General features: G+C 50.7%; 1 protein-coding gene across 1 annotated transcript in view; it reads right to left on the bottom strand.

Moving 5' to 3' along the window:
- aig1 (androgen-induced 1 (H. sapiens)) overlaps positions 1-13,751 on the bottom strand; it is a 68,154-nt gene that overhangs the window by 2,209 nt on the left and 52,194 nt on the right. The window lies entirely within an intron of this gene.

Below are 13,751 nucleotides of genomic sequence, written 5' to 3'. Positions count from 1 at the left end.
AGGAAAGAGAGAGAGTGCAGAGTTTTTACTTTTATATTACAGCCAGCTGTCTGTGTCAATAGAGGCTCAAAGTTGGCCAAAGTGGAGATCCTTTGTTGCTGCCATACACCCACTGTCTGTGTCACTTTGTCTGTCTGCCTTCTAGAGTATCCAGCCACATCCCTTTCATAAAGTCAGTCTGGTCCAGTGAGTGTTTGACAGACAGCACACCCACCTGGTTGTCTTACTGTAGGAATCCAGACTAAACATTTTTAATAGTGAGATGATTATATAAACGTACCCGTCCTAAACTATAACGAACCACTGAAATGGAGTACATACAGTACATGTAATGCTATACTTGAACATACAGTACTACCGATACAGTACAGTGGTAGAGGACATTAGAAGGACCATCAGTGTCAGTGGATTGAGGTAACGTGCCCTCAAAGGAGAGAGACACTGCTAGGAGAGGTCTGAGAGAGAGACACTGTTAGAAGAGGTCTCAGAGAAAGAGACACTGCTATGAGAGATCTCAGAGAGAGAGAGAGAGACAATAATAGGAGAGGTCTCAGAGAGAGAGAGACTGCTAGGAGAGGTCTCAGAGAAAGAGACACTGCTAGGTGAGATCTCAGAGAGAGAGAGAGAGAGAGACACTAATAGGAGAGGTCTCAGAGAAAGAGACACTGCTATGAGAGGTCTCAGAGAAAGAGACACTGCTAGGTGAGATCTCAGAGAAAGAGACACTGCTATGAGAGATCTCAGAGAGAGAGACACTGCTAGGTGAGATCTCAGAAAGAGAGAGACACTGCTAGGAGAGGTCTCAGAGAAAGAGACACTGCTATGAGAGATCTCAGAGAGAGAGACACTACTAGGTGAGATCTCAGAGAGAGAGAGACACTAATAGGAGAGGTCTCAGAGAAAGAGACACTGCTAGGAGAGGTCTCAGAGAGAGAGAAACTAATAGGAGAGGTCTCAGAGAGAGAGACACTGCTAGGAGAGGTCTCAGATAAAGAGACACTGCTAGCTGAGATCTCAGAGAGAGAGAGAGAGACACTGCTAGAAGAGGTCTCAGAGAAAGAGACACTGCTAGGAGAGATCTCAGAGAGAGAGACACTGCTAGGAGAGGTCTCAGATGAGAGAGACACTGCTAGGAGAGATCTCAGAGAGAGAGAGAGACATTGCTATGAGAGGTCTCCGAGACAGACACTGCTAGGAGAGATCTCAGAGAGAGAGAGACACTGCTAGGAGAGATCTCAGAGAGAGAGACACTGCTAGGAGAGGTCTCAGATGAGAGAGACACTGCTAGGAGAGATCTCAGAGAGAGAGAGACACTGATAGGAGAGGTCTCAGAGAGAGAGACACTGCTAGGAGAGGTCTCGGGGAGAGAGAGAGATAGAGACACTAATAGGAGAGGTCTCAGAGAAGACAGACACACTTCTAGGAGAGGTCTCAGGGAGAGAGACACTGCTAAGAGAGGTCTCAGAGAGAGGGACACTGCTAGGAGAGGTCTCAGAGAGAGAGACTCTGCTAGGGGAGGTCAGAGAGAGACACTGCTAGGAGAGGTCTCAGAGAGAGAGACACTGCTATGAGAGATCTCAGGGAGAGAGACACTGCTAGGAGAAGTCTCAGAGAGAGAGAGAGAGAGAGAGAGAGAGATAGAGAGAGACACTGCTAGGGGAGGTCTCAAGGATAGACACTTCTAGGAGAGGTCTCAGGGAGAGAGACACTGCTAAGAGAGATCTTAGAGAGAGAGAGACACTGCTATGAGTGGTCTCCGAGACAGAGACACTGCTAGGAAAGATCTCAGAGAGAGAGAGACACTGCTAGGAGAGATCTCAGAGAGAGAGAGACACTGCTATGAGAGGTCTCCGAGACAGAGACACTGCTAGGAGAGATCTCAGAGAGAGAGAGACACTGCTAGGAGAGATCTCAGAGAGAGAGACACTGCTAGGAGAGGTCTCAGATGAGAGAGACTGCAAGGAGAGGTCTCGAGAAGAGGTCTCAGAGAGAGGGACACTGCTAGGAGAGGACTCAGAGAGAGAGACACTGCTAGGAGAGATCTCAGAGAGAGAGATAGACTTATAGGAGAGGTCTCAGAGAGAGAGACACTGCTATGAGAGGTCTCAGAGATAGAGCCACTGCTAGGAGAGATCTCAGGGAGAGATACACTGCTAGGAGAGGTCTCAGAGAGAGAGAGAGAGAGGGAGAGAGAGAGAGAGAGAGAGACACTGCTAGGGGAGGTCTCAAGGATAGACACTTCTAGGAGAGGTCTCAGGGAGAGAGACACTGCTAAGAGAGGTCTCAGAGAGAGGGACACTGCTAGGAGAGATCTCAGAGAGAGAGACACTGCTAGGAGAGGTCTCAGATGAGAGAGACACTGCTAGGAGAGATCTCAGAGAGAGAGAGAGACATTGCTATGAGAGGTCTCCGAGACAGACACTGCTAGGAGAGATCTCAGAGAGAGAGAGACACTGCTAGGAGAGATCTCAGAGAGAGAGACACTGCTAGGAGAGGTCTCAGATGAGAGAGACACTGCTAGGAGAGATCTCAGAGAGAGAGAGACACTGATAGGAGAGGTCTCAGAGAGAGAGACACTGCTAGGAGAGGTCTCGGGGAGAGAGAGAGATAGAGACACTAATAGGAGAGGTCTCAGAGAAGACAGACACACTTCTAGGAGAGGTCTCAGGGAGAGAGACACTGCTAAGAGAGGTCTCAGAGAGAGGGACACTGCTAGGAGAGGTCTCAGAGAGAGAGACTCTGCTAGGGGAGGTCAGAGAGAGACACTGCTAGGAGAGGTCTCAGAGAGAGAGACACTGCTAGGAGAGATCTCAGGGAGAGAGACACTGCTAGGAGAAGTCTCAGAGAGAGAGAGAGAGAGAGAGAGAGAGAGAGAGAGAGAGATAGAGAGAGACACTGCTAGGGGAGGTCTCAAGGATAGACACTTCTAGGAGAGGTCTCAGGGAGAGAGACACTGCTAAGAGAGGTCTCCGAGACAGAGACACTGCTAGGAAAGATCTCAGAGAGAGAGAGACACTGCTAGGAGAGATCTCAGAGAGAGAGAGACACTGCTATGAGAGGTCTCAGGGAGAGAGACACTGCTAAGAGAGGTCTCCGAGACAGAGACACTGCTAGGAAAGATCTCAGAGAAAGAGAGACACTGCTAGGAGAGATCTCAGAGAGAGAGAGACACTGCTCTGAGAGGTCTCAGAGAGAGAGAGACACTGCTATGAGAGGTCTCCGAGACAGAGACACTGCTAGGAAAGATCTCAGAGAGAGAGAGACACTGCTAGGAGAGATCTCAGAGAGAGAGAGACACTGCTATGAGAGATCTCAGAGAGAGAGAGACACTGCTAGGAGAGATCTCAGAGAGAGAGACACTGCTAGGAGAGGTCTCAGATGAGAGAGACTGCTAGGAGAGGTCTCGAGAAGAGGTCTCAGAGAGAGGGACACTGCTAGGAGAGGACTCAGAGAGAGAGACACTGCTAGGAGAGATCTCAGAGAGAGAGATAGACTTATAGGAGAGGTCTCAGAGAGAGAGACACTGCTATGAGAGGTCTCAGAGATAGAGCCACTGCTAGGAGAGATCTCAGGGAGAGATACACTGCTAGGAGAGGTCTCAGAGAGAGAGAGAGAGAGAGAGAGAGAGAGACACTGCTAGGGGAGGTCTCAAGGATAGACACTTCTAGGAGAGGTCTCAGGGAGAGAGACACTGCTAAGAGAGGTCTCAGAGAGAGGGACACTGCTAGGAGAGATCTCAGAGAGAGAGACACTGCTAGGAGAGGTCTCAGATGAGAGAGACACTGCTAGGAGAGATCTCAGAGAGAGAGAGAGACATTGCTATGAGAGGTCTCCGAGACAGACACTGCTAGGAGAGATCTCAGAGAGAGAGAGACACTGCTAGGAGAGATCTCAGAGAGAGAGACACTGCTAGGAGAGGTCTCAGATGAGAGAGACACTGCTAGGAGAGATCTCAGAGAGAGAGAGACACTGATAGGAGAGGTCTCAGAGAGAGAGACACTGCTAGGAGAGGTCTCGGGGAGAGAGAGAGATAGAGACACTAATAGGAGAGGTCTCAGAGAAGACAGACACACTTCTAGGAGAGGTCTCAGGGAGAGAGACACTGCTAAGAGAGGTCTCAGAGAGAGGGACACTGCTAGGAGAGGTCTCAGAGAGAGAGACTCTGCTAGGGGAGGTCAGAGAGAGACACTGCTAGGAGAGGTCTCAGAGAGAGAGACACTGCTATGAGAGATCTCAGGGAGAGAGACACTGCTAGGAGAAGTCTCAGAGAGAGAGAGAGAGAGAGAGAGAGAGAGAGAGAGAGATAGAGAGAGACACTGCTAGGGGAGGTCTCAAGGATAGACACTTCTAGGAGAGGTCTCAGGGAGAGAGACACTGCTAAGAGAGATCTTAGAGAGAGAGAGACACTGCTATGAGAGGTCTCCGAGACAGAGACACTGCTAGGAAAGATCTCAGAGAGAGAGAGACACTGCTAGGAGAGATCTCAGAGAGAGAGACACTGCTAGGAGAGGTCTCAGATGAGAGAGACTGCTAGGAGAGGTCTCGAGAAGAGGTCTCAGAGAGAGGGACACTGCTAGGAGAGGACTCAGAGAGAGAGACACTGCTAGGAGAGATCTCAGAGAGAGAGATAGACTTATAGGAGAGGTCTCAGAGAGAGAGACACTGCTATGAGAGGTCTCAGAGATAGAGCCACTGCTAGGAGAGATCTCAGGGAGAGATACACTGCTAGGAGAGGTCTCAGAGAGAGAGAGAGAGGGAGAGAGAGAGAGAGAGAGAGAGACACTGCTAGGGGAGGTCTCAAGGATAGACACTTCTAGGAGAGGTCTCAGGGAGAGAGACACTGCTAAGAGAGGTCTCAGAGAAAGGGACACTGCTATGAGACATCTCAGAGAGAGAGACACTGCTAGGAGAGGTCTCAGATGAGAGAGACACTGCTAGGAGAGATCTCAGAGAGAGAGAGAGACACTGCTATGAGAGGTCTCCGAGACAGAGACACTGCTAGGAGAGATCTCAGAGAGAGAGAGACACTGCTGGGAGAGATCTCAGAGAGAGAGACACTGATAGGAGAGGTCTCAGAGAGAGAGAGACACTGCTATGAGAGGTCTCAGAGATAGAGAAAACAGACACACTTCTAGGGGAGATCTCAGGGAGAGAGACACTGCTAGGAGAGGTCTCTGGGAGAGAGAGAGATAGAGACACTAATAGGAGAGGTCTCAGAGAAGACAGACACACTTCTAGGAGAGGTCTCAGGGAGAGAGACACTGCTAAGAGAGGTCTCAGAGAGAGGGACACTGCTAGGAGAGATATCAGAGAGAGAGACACTGCTAGGAGAGGTCTCAGAGAGAGAGACTCTGCTAGGGGAGGTCAGAGAGAGACACTGCTAGGAGAGGTCTCAGAGAGAGAGAGAGAGAGAGAGAGAGATAGAGAGAGACACTGCTAGGGGAGGTCTCAAGGATAGACACTTCTAGGAGAGGTCTCAGGGAGAGAGACACTGCTAAGAGAGGTCTCCGAGACAGAGACACTGCTAGGAAAGATCTCAGAGAGAGAGAGACACTGCTAGGAGAGATCTCAGAGAGAGAGAGACACTGCTATGAGAGGTCTCAGGGAGAGAGACACTGCTAAGAGAGGTCTCCGAGACAGAGACACTGCTAGGAAAGATCTCAGAGAAAGAGAGACACTGCTAGGAGAGATCTCAGAGAGAGAGAGACACTGCTCTGAGAGGTCTCAGAGAGAGAGAGACACTGCTATGAGAGGTCTCCGAGACAGAGACACTGCTAGGAAAGATCTCAGAGAGAGAGAGACACTGCTAGGAGAGATCTCAGAGAGAGAGAGACACTGCTATGAGAGATCTCAGAGAGAGAGAGACACTGCTAGGAGAGATCTCAGAGAGAGAGACACTGCTAGGAGAGGTCTCAGATGAGAGAGACTGCTAGGAGAGGTCTCGAGAAGAGGTCTCAGAGAGAGGGACACTGCTAGGAGAGGACTCAGAGAGAGAGACACTGCTAGGAGAGATCTCAGAGAGAGAGATAGACTTATAGGAGAGGTCTCAGAGAGAGAGACACTGCTATGAGAGGTCTCAGAGATAGAGCCACTGCTAGGAGAGATCTCAGGGAGAGATACACTGCTAGGAGAGGTCTCAGAGAGAGAGAGAGAGAGAGAGAGAGAGAGAGAGACACTGCTAGGGGAGGTCTCAAGGATAGACACTTCTAGGAGAGGTCTCAGGGAGAGAGACACTGCTAAGAGAGGTCTCAGAGAGAGGGACACTGCTAGGAGAGATCTCAGAGAGAGAGACACTGCTAGGAGAGGTCTCAGATGAGAGAGACACTGCTAGGAGAGATCTCAGAGAGAGAGAGAGACATTGCTATGAGAGGTCTCCGAGACAGACACTGCTAGGAGAGATCTCAGAGAGAGAGAGACACTGCTAGGAGAGATCTCAGAGAGAGAGACACTGCTAGGAGAGGTCTCAGATGAGAGAGACACTGCTAGGAGAGATCTCAGAGAGAGAGAGACACTGATAGGAGAGGTCTCAGAGAGAGAGACACTGCTAGGAGAGGTCTCGGGAGAGAGAGAGATAGAGACACTAATAGGAGAGGTCTCAGAGAAGACAGACACACTTCTAGGAGAGGTCTCAGGGAGAGAGACACTGCTAAGAGAGGTCTCAGAGAGAGGGACACTGCTAGGAGAGGTCTCAGAGAGAGAGACTCTGCTAGGGGAGGTCAGAGAGAGACACTGCTAGGAGAGGTCTCAGAGAGAGAGACACTGCTATGAGAGATCTCAGGGAGAGAGACACTGCTAGGAGAAGTCTCAGAGAGAGAGAGAGAGAGAGAGAGAGAGAGAGAGAGAGAGAGAGAGAGATAGAGAGAGACACTGCTAGGGGAGGTCTCAAGGATAGACACTTCTAGGAGAGGTCTCAGGGAGAGAGACACTGCTAAGAGAGATCTTAGAGAGAGAGAGACACTGCTATGAGAGGTCTCCGAGACAGAGACACTGCTAGGAAAGATCTCAGAGAGAGAGAGACACTGCTAGGAGAGATCTCAGAGAGAGAGACACTGCTAGGAGAGGTCTCAGATGAGAGAGACTGCTAGGAGAGGTCTCGAGAAGAGGTCTCAGAGAGAGGGACACTGCTAGGAGAGGACTCAGAGAGAGAGACACTGCTAGGAGAGATCTCAGAGAGAGAGATAGACTTATAGGAGAGGTCTCAGAGAGAGAGACACTGCTATGAGAGGTCTCAGAGATAGAGCCACTGCTAGGAGAGATCTCAGGGAGAGATACACTGCTAGGAGAGGTCTCAGAGAGAGAGAGAGAGGGAGAGAGAGAGAGAGAGAGAGAGAGACACTGCTAGGGGAGGTCTCAAGGATAGACACTTCTAGGAGAGGTCTCAGGGAGAGAGACACTGCTAAGAGAGGTCTCAGAGAAAGGGACACTGCTATGAGACATCTCAGAGAGAGAGACACTGCTAGGAGAGGTCTCAGATGAGAGAGACACTGCTAGGAGAGATCTCAGAGAGAGAGAGAGACACTGCTATGAGAGGTCTCCGAGACAGAGACACTGCTAGGAGAGATCTCAGAGAGAGAGAGACACTGCTGGGAGAGATCTCAGAGAGAGAGACACTGATAGGAGAGGTCTCAGAGAGAGAGAGACACTGCTATGAGAGGTCTCAGAGATAGAGAAAACAGACACACTTCTAGGGGAGATCTCAGGGAGAGAGACACTGCTAGGAGAGGTCTCTGGGAGAGAGAGAGATAGAGACACTAATAGGAGAGGTCTCAGAGAAGACAGACACACTTCTAGGAGAGGTCTCAGGGAGAGAGACACTGCTAAGAGAGGTCTCAGAGAGAGGGACACTGCTAGGAGAGATATCAGAGAGAGAGACACTGCTAGGAGAGGTCTCAGAGAGAGAGACTCTGCTAGGGGAGGTCAGAGAGAGACACTGCTAGGAGAGGTCTCAGAGAGAGAGACACTGCTATGAGAGATCTCAGGGAGAGAGACACTGCTAGGAGAGGTCTCAGAGACAGAGAGAGAGAGAGAGAGAGAGAGAGAGAGAGAGAGAGAGAGAGAGAGACACTGCTAGGGGAGGTCTCAAGGATAGACACTTCTAGGAGAGGTCTCAGGGAGAGAGACACTGCTAAGAGAGGTCTCAGAGAGAGGGACACTGCTAGGAGAGATCTCAGAGAGAGAGACACTGCTAGGAGAGGTCTCAGATGAGAGAGACACTGCTAGGAGAGATCTCAGAGAGAGAGAGACACTGCTAGGAGAGATCTCAGAGAGAGAGACACTGCTAGGAGAGGTCTCAGATGAGAGAGACTGCTAGGAGAGGTCTCGAGAAGAGGTCTCAGAGAGAGGGACACTGCTAGGAGAGGACTCAGAGAGAGAGACACTGCTAGGAGAGATCTCAGAGAGAGAGATAGACTTATAGGAGAGGTCTCAGAGAGAGAGACACTGCTATGAGAGGTCTCAGAGATAGAGCCACTGCTAGGAGAGATCTCAGGGAGAGATACACTGCTAGGAGAGGTCTCAGAGAGAGAGAGAGAGGGAGAGAGAGAGAGAGAGAGAGAGATAGAGAGAGACACTGCTAGGGGAGGTCTCAAGGATAGACACTTCTAGGAGAGGTCTCAGGGAGAGAGACACTGCTAAGAGAGATCTTAGAGAGAGAGAGACACTGCTATGAGAGGTCTCCGAGACAGAGACACTGCTAGGAAAGATCTCAGAGAGAGAGAGACACTGCTAGGAGAGATCTCAGAGAGAGAGACACTGCTAGGAGAGGTCTCAGATGAGAGAGACTGCTAGGAGAGGTCTCGAGAAGAGGTCTCAGAGAGAGGGACACTGCTAGGAGAGGACTCAGAGAGAGAGACACTGCTAGGAGAGATCTCAGAGAGAGAGATAGACTTATAGGAGAGGTCTCAGAGAGAGAGAGAGAGGGAGAGAGAGAGAGAGAGAGAGAGAGACACTGCTAGGGGAGGTCTCAAGGATAGACACTTCTAGGAGAGGTCTCAGGGAGAGAGACACTGCTAAGAGAGGTCTCAGAGAAAGGGACACTGCTATGAGACATCTCAGAGAGAGAGACACTGCTAGGAGAGGTCTCAGATGAGAGAGACACTGCTAGGAGAGATCTCAGAGAGAGAGAGAGACACTGCTATGAGAGGTCTCCGAGACAGAGACACTGCTAGGAGAGATCTCAGAGAGAGAGAGACACTGCTGGGAGAGATCTCAGAGAGAGAGACACTGATAGGAGAGGTCTCAGAGAGAGAGAGACACTGCTATGAGAGGTCTCAGAGATAGAGAAAACAGACACACTTCTAGGGGAGATCTCAGGGAGAGAGACACTGCTAGGAGAGGTCTCTGGGAGAGAGAGAGATAGAGACACTAATAGGAGAGGTCTCAGAGAAGACAGACACACTTCTAGGAGAGGTCTCAGGGAGAGAGACACTGCTAAGAGAGGTCTCAGAGAGAGGGACACTGCTAGGAGAGATATCAGAGAGAGAGACACTGCTAGGAGAGGTCTCAGAGAGAGAGACTCTGCTAGGGGAGGTCAGAGAGAGACACTGCTAGGAGAGGTCTCAGAGAGAGAGACACTGCTATGAGAGATCTCAGGGAGAGAGACACTGCTAGGAGAGGTCTCAGAGACAGAGAGAGAGAGAGAGAGAGAGAGAGAGAGAGAGAGAGAGACACTGCTAGGGGAGGTCTCAAGGATAGACACTTCTAGGAGAGGTCTCAGGGAGAGAGACACTGCTAAGAGAGGTCTCAGAGAGAGGGACACTGCTAGGAGAGATCTCAGAGAGAGAGACACTGCTAGGAGAGGTCTCAGATGAGAGAGACACTGCTAGGAGAGATCTCAGAGAGAGAGAGACACTGCTAGGAGAGATCTCAGAGAGAGAGACACTGCTAGGAGAGGTCTCAGATGAGAGAGACTGCTAGGAGAGGTCTCGAGAAGAGGTCTCAGAGAGAGGGACACTGCTAGGAGAGGACTCAGAGAGAGAGACACTGCTAGGAGAGATCTCAGAGAGAGAGATAGACTTATAGGAGAGGTCTCAGAGAGAGAGACACTGCTATGAGAGGTCTCAGAGATAGAGCCACTGCTAGGAGAGATCTCAGGGAGAGATACACTGCTAGGAGAGGTCTCAGAGAGAGAGAGAGAGAGAGAGAGAGAGAGAGAGAGACACTGCTAGGGTAGGTCTCAAGGATAGACACTTCTAGGAGAGGTCTCAGGGAGAGAGACACTGCTAAGAGAGGTCTCAGAGAGAGGGACACTGCTAGGAGAGATCTCAGAGAGAGAGACACTGCTAGGAGAGGTCTCAGATGAGAGAGACACTGCTAGGAGAGATCTCAGAGAGAGAGAGAGACATTGCTATGAGAGGTCTCCGAGACAGACACTGCTAGGAGAGATCTCAGAGAGAGAGAGACACTGCTAGGAGAGATCTCAGAGAGAGAGACACTGCTAGGAGAGGTCTCAGATGAGAGAGACACTGCTAGGAGAGATCTCAGAGAGAGAGAGACACTGATAGGAGAGGTCTCAGAGAGAGAGACACTGCTAGGAGAGGTCTCGGGGAGAGAGAGAGATAGAGACACTAATAGGAGAGGTCTCAGAGAAGACAGACACACTTCTAGGAGAGGTCTCAGGGAGAGAGACACTGCTAAGAGAGGTCTCAGAGAGAGGGACACTGCTAGGAGAGGTCTCAGAGAGAGAGACTCTGCTAGGGGAGGTCAGAGAGAGACACTGCTAGGAGAGGTCTCAGAGAGAGAGACACTGCTATGAGAGATCTCAGGGAGAGAGACACTGCTAGGAGAAGTCTCAGAGAGAGAGAGAGAGAGAGAGAGAGAGAGAGAGAGAGAGAGAGAGAGATAGAGAGAGACACTGCTAGGGGAGGTCTCAAGGATAGACACTTCTAGGAGAGGTCTCAGGGAGAGAGACACTGCTAAGAGAGATCTTAGAGAGAGAGAGACACTGCTATGAGAGGTCTCCGAGACAGAGACACTGCTAGGAAAGATCTCAGAGAGAGAGAGACACTGCTAGGAGAGATCTCAGAGAGAGAGACACTGCTAGGAGAGGTCTCAGATGAGAGAGACTGCTAGGAGAGGTCTCGAGAAGAGGTCTCAGAGAGAGGGACACTGCTAGGAGAGGACTCAGAGAGAGAGACACTGCTAGGAGAGATCTCAGAGAGAGAGATAGACTTATAGGAGAGGTCTCAGAGAGAGAGACACTGCTATGAGAGGTCTCAGAGATAGAGCCACTGCTAGGAGAGATCTCAGGGAGAGATACACTGCTAGGAGAGGTCTCAGAGAGAGAGAGAGAGGGAGAGAGAGAGAGAGAGAGAGAGACACTGCTAGGGGAGGTCTCAAGGATAGACACTTCTAGGAGAGGTCTCAGGGAGAGAGACACTGCTAAGAGAGGTCTCAGAGAAAGGGACACTGCTATGAGACATCTCAGAGAGAGAGACACTGCTAGGAGAGGTCTCAGATGAGAGAGACACTGCTAGGAGAGATCTCAGAGAGAGAGAGAGACACTGCTATGAGAGGTCTCCGAGACAGAGACACTGCTAGGAGAGATCTCAGAGAGAGAGAGACACTGCTGGGAGAGATCTCAGAGAGAGAGACACTGATAGGAGAGGTCTCAGAGAGAGAGAGACACTGCTATGAGAGGTCTCAGAGATAGAGAAAACAGACACACTTCTAGGGGAGATCTCAGGGAGAGAGACACTGCTAGGAGAGGTCTCTGGGAGAGAGAGAGATAGAGACACTAATAGGAGAGGTCTCAGAGAAGACAGACACACTTCTAGGAGAGGTCTCAGGGAGAGAGACACTGCTAAGAGAGGTCTCAGAGAGAGGGACACTGCTAGGAGAGATATCAGAGAGAGAGACACTGCTAGGAGAGGTCTCAGAGAGAGAGACTCTGCTAGGGGAGGTCAGAGAGAGACACTGCTAGGAGAGGTCTCAGAGAGAGAGACACTGCTATGAGAGATCTCAGGGAGAGAGACACTGCTAGGAGAGGTCTCAGAGACAGAGAGAGAGAGAGAGAGAGAGAGAGAGAGAGAGAGAGAGAGAGAGAGAGACACTGCTAGGGGAGGTCTCAAGGATAGACACTTCTAGGAGAGGTCTCAGGGAGAGAGACACTGCTAAGAGAGGTCTCAGAGAGAGGGACACTGCTAGGAGAGATCTCAGAGAGAGAGACACTGCTAGGAGAGGTCTCAGATGAGAGAGACACTGCTAGGAGAGATCTCAGAGAGAGAGAGACACTGCTAGGAGAGATCTCAGAGAGAGAGACACTGCTAGGAGAGGTCTCAGATGAGAGAGACTGCTAGGAGAGGTCTCGAGAAGAGGTCTCAGAGAGAGGGACACTGCTAGGAGAGGACTCAGAGAGAGAGACACTGCTAGGAGAGATCTCAGAGAGAGAGATAGACTTATAGGAGAGGTCTCAGAGAGAGAGACACTGCTATGAGAGGTCTCAGAGATAGAGCCACTGCTAGGAGAGATCTCAGGGAGAGATACACTGCTAGGAGAGGTCTCAGAGAGAGAGAGAGAGAGGGAGAGAGAGAGAGAGAGAGAGACACTGCTAGGGGAGGTCTCAAGGATAGACACTTCTAGGAGAGGTCTCAGGGAGAGAGACACTGCTAAGAGAGGTCTCAGAGAGAGGGACACTGCTAGGAGAGATCTCAGAGAGAGAGACACTGCTAGGAGAGGTCTCAGATGAGAGAGACACTGCTAGGAGAGATCTCAGAGAGAGAGAGAGACATTGCTATGAGAGGTCTCCGAGACAGACACTGCTAGGAGAGATCTCAGAGAGAGAGAGACACTGCTAGGAGAGATCTCAGAGAGAGAGACACTGATAGGAGAGGTCTCAGAGAGAGAGACACTGCTAGGAGAGGTCTCGGGGAGAGAGAGAGATAGAGACACTAATAGGAGAGGTCTCAGAGAAGACAGACACACTTCTAGGAGAGGTCTCAGGGAGAGAGACACTGCTAAGAGAGGTCTCAGAGAGAGGGACACTGCTAGGAGAGGTCTCAGAGAGAGAGACTCTGCTAGGGGAGGTCAGAGAGAGACACTGCTAGGAGAGGTCTCAGAGAGAGAGACACTGCTATGAGAGATCTCAGGGAGAGAGACACTGCTAGGAGAAGTCTCAGAGAGAGAGAGAGAGAGAGAGAGAGAGAGAGAGACACTGCTAGGGGAGGTCTCAAGGATAGACACTTCTAGGAGAGGTCTCAGGGAGAGAGACACTGCTAAGAGAGGTCTCAGAGAGAGGGACACTGCTAGGAGAGATCTCAGAGAGAGAGAGACACTGCTAGGAGAGATCTCAGAGAGAGAGACACTGCTAGGAGAGGTCTCAGATGAGAGAGACTGCTAGGAGAGGTCTCGAGAAGAGGTCTCAGAGAGAGGGACACTGCTAGGAGAGGACTCAGAGAGAGAGACACTGCTAGGAGAGATCTCAGAGAGAGAGATAGACTTATAGGAGAGATCTCAGAGAGAGAGACACTGCTAGGAGAGGTCTCAGATGAGAGAGACTGCTAGGAGAGGTCTCGAGAAGAGGTCTCAGAGAGAGGGACACTGCTAGGAGAGGACTCAGAGAGAGAGACACTGCTAGGAGAGATCTCAGAGAGAGAGATAGACTTATAGGAGAGGTCTCAGAGAGAGAGACACTGCTATGAGAGGTCTCAGAGATAGAGCCACTGCTAGGAGAGATCTCAGGGAGAGATACACTGCTAGGAGAGGTCTCAGAGAGAGAGAGAGAGAGGGAGAGAGAGAGAGAGAGAGAGACACTG

This window comes from Oncorhynchus mykiss, chromosome 8 (genome assembly GCF_013265735.2).
Source record: "Oncorhynchus mykiss isolate Arlee chromosome 8, USDA_OmykA_1.1, whole genome shotgun sequence".
NCBI lineage: Eukaryota > Metazoa > Chordata > Actinopteri > Salmoniformes > Salmonidae > Oncorhynchus > Oncorhynchus mykiss.
Note: the sequence above shows the minus strand (reverse complement) of the source record. Positions and strands in the feature narration are given on the sequence as shown.